General features: G+C 51.3%; 1 long non-coding RNA gene across 1 annotated transcript; it reads right to left on the reverse strand.

Annotated features, from left to right (window-relative positions):
- Window positions 1-1,278: 1,278 nt before the first annotated feature.
- Window positions 1,279-2,728, reverse strand: LOC105552956. Its single transcript, XR_001008087.1, has 2 exons — window positions 1,752-2,728; window positions 1,279-1,440 (listed from the first exon to the last, which is right to left on the reverse strand). It is a non-coding gene; the product is annotated as an uncharacterized LOC105552956 (long non-coding RNA).
- Between the last annotated feature and the right edge of the window lie 174 nt (window positions 2,729-2,902).

The following is a 2,902-nucleotide window of genomic DNA, read 5'->3' on the forward strand; positions in this document are numbered from 1 at the left end:
ATTTTTTAGTAGAGACGGGGTTTCACCGTGTTAGCCAGGATGGTCTCCATCTCCTGACCTCCTGATCCACCCGTCTCGGCCTCCCAAAGTGCTGGGATGACAGGCTTGAGCCACCACGCCCGGCCCCTCTTTCTTTTTTTGAGACAGGGTCTCCCTCTATTGCCCAGGCTGGAGTGCAGTGGGTGTGCCCACAGTTTACTGTGGCCTCGACCTCCTGGGCTCAGTCTTCCCACCTCAGCCTCCCAAGTAGCTGGGACTACAGATATATGTCACCACATCCAAATAATTTTATTTTTTTGTAGAGACCGGGTCTCACTTTGTTGCCCAGGCTCCCTTTTTTATTTTATTTTTTTTCATTTTTTTATTATTATTCTGAGGTGGAGTTTCACTCTTGTTGCCCAGGCTAGAGTGCAATGGCACAATCTCCGCTCACTGCAGCCTACACCTCCCAGGTTCAAGCAATTCTCCTGCTTCAGCCGCCTGAGTAGCTGGGATTACAGGCACGTGCCACCACACCTGGCTAACTTTTGGGTTTTTAGTAGAAACAGGGTTTCGCCATGTTGGCCAGGCTGGTCTTGAACTCCTGACCTCAGGTGATCCACCCACCTCAGCCTTCCAAAGTGCTGGGATTACAGGCGTGAGCCACCATGCCCAGCCAATTTTTATTTATTTGAGACAAAGTCTCTGTTGCCTAGGCTGAAGTGCAGTGTCCCAATCTTGGCTCACTGCAGCCTCCACCTCCCTAATTCAAGCGATTCTCCTTTGTCAGCCTCCGGACAGCTGGGTTTACAGGTACCCACTACCATGCCTGGCTAATTTTTGTATTTTTAGTAGACACAGGGTTTCACCTGGTTGGTCACAAACTCCTGACCTCAAGCAATAATGTCAGCCTCACAAAGTGCTGCAATTACAGGCATGAGCCATCACGCCCAGCCCTATCAGTTTTAAAAGATCATTTTAAATGCACTGTGGTAATTTTACTGCTGATGGGCAAGAGTGGAATCAAGAAAACTAGTTAGGAGGCTACAGCTGTAATTCAAGGGAGAGATGACACCGTGCAATCCAGAATAGGGTGATTTCGGAATATGGTTTGATGAGTGAAGCTAGAGCTGTCAGTATTTGCTGATGAATTGGTTGAAAGGTGAGAGAGACTGCAGGCAAGGACTACTCCAGGGTTTTTAAGACAAGTATTGGGAAAAAAGGAGTGGTCACATAGTAAAGTAGAGAAGACTGGGGAAGGAGCCAGCAGGAGGACTGGAAATCTGGAATTGGGGTTTGGACACATTAAGTTCATTGCATCAGGTGGACATGTTGTATTGAGTAGGCAGTTGCAGATACAGACCTGGAGTCTGTGGGAGACAGTGGGGTTTCTTTGGTGGGGGGTCATCGGCATCTAAGTGCTCTATTCGAAGTCATGGGATGCACAAAATTATTAACAATGTGTGGCCGGGCGTGGTGGCTCATGCCTGTAATCCCAGCACTTTGGGAGGCCGAGGCAGGTGGATCACGAGGTCAGGAGATCGAGACCATCCTGGCTAACATGGTGAAACCCCGTCTCTACTAAAACTACAAAAAAAATTAGCCGGGTGTGGTGGTGGGCGCCTGTAGTCCCAGCTACTCGGGAGGCTGAGGCAGGAGAATCACTTGAACCCGGGAGGCAGAGCTTGCAGTGAGCGGAGATTGCACTCCAGCCTGGGCGACAGAGCGAGACTCTGTCTCAAAAAAAAAAAAAAAAAAAAAAAAAAACCAATGTGAATATTCACAAGTTTGAAAAAAAAGTATGAATGTATGGAAGAGGGGGGTCACACTTTACCTCTTATTATCCCACCCCCAGGGGTGACCTTGTGAGCCACACCACACAGGTACACACATGCACACATACGTACACACACTGTCACAGAGGGGCAAAGGGGGTTAGTGAGAGCGGGACTCAGAGCAGATCTCAGGCCTCAGAAACCCATGCCACCTGGGCCCCCTCCCTGTGGCCTTCCTGGATGCTGCAGGGATAGCAGATCTGTCTGGGTCAGCAGGGCAAGGAGACTGGCAGGAGAGGGTGGCTGGGAGGCCTCTTCCTCCAAGAGCAGGGGCAGCACATCATCGAACAGGCAGAGAAGACCCTCATCCGGAGGTGGGGGCAGGTCAGGGTGGAGAGCCTACCTTCTTCCCGCAGTGCCCCACACAAAGCTCCAAGAACTCCAGCAAGTTCCTGTCTGTTTCCACTTCCCAGATTTTCTGTGGTCATGTCCCTGCCCACTCCAAAGGGCTATCCCCCTCACCCTTCCCTCCCTCTCAGACCCAGCTGAATCACTCCCTCAGTACCGCCCCCTCCTGGGACACTCCTGCCCCCTTCCTCTGCTGCATCCCCACCTAGCCTCTTACCTGTTCACTCCTCCCCCGCACCAGACCTCCACAGAAGTTCAGAGAGTTTCTCTACAACTCTACTGCCCCTATCAATAACTCCCGCCCCCACTGGGACTCTCCACTGGGCTCAGGAACGACAGGCCATTGTAGCAAAGTAGCCAGTCCTGTAGCCCCAGCTGGAACTCCTGGTGAGGCAGCTTCCCAGATGGTGGGGATCTCTCAGTCTTCTGGGGCAGAACAGGGTGAGTGGGGCTGTCTCCCTTTGATTCATTTAACCCTCTTTCTTCTTTACACATTTGCAAAATGTGACAGTAGTCATATTACTATTCGTTCTAATAACAGTCCTTGTTGGCTATTAAGACCTCTATACCAGGCCGGGCGTGGTGGCTCAAGCCTGTAATCCCAGCACTTTGGGAGGCCGAGATGGGCAGATCACGAGGTCAGCAGATCGAGACCATCCTGGCTAACCCAGTGAAACCCCGTCTCTACTAAAAAATACAAAAAACTAGCCGGGCGAGGTGGCGGGCGCCTGTAGTCCCAG

The sequence above is a fragment of the Mandrillus leucophaeus genome, unplaced genomic scaffold, assembly GCF_000951045.1.
Source record: "Mandrillus leucophaeus isolate KB7577 unplaced genomic scaffold, Mleu.le_1.0 Scaffold58, whole genome shotgun sequence".
NCBI lineage: Eukaryota > Metazoa > Chordata > Mammalia > Primates > Cercopithecidae > Mandrillus > Mandrillus leucophaeus.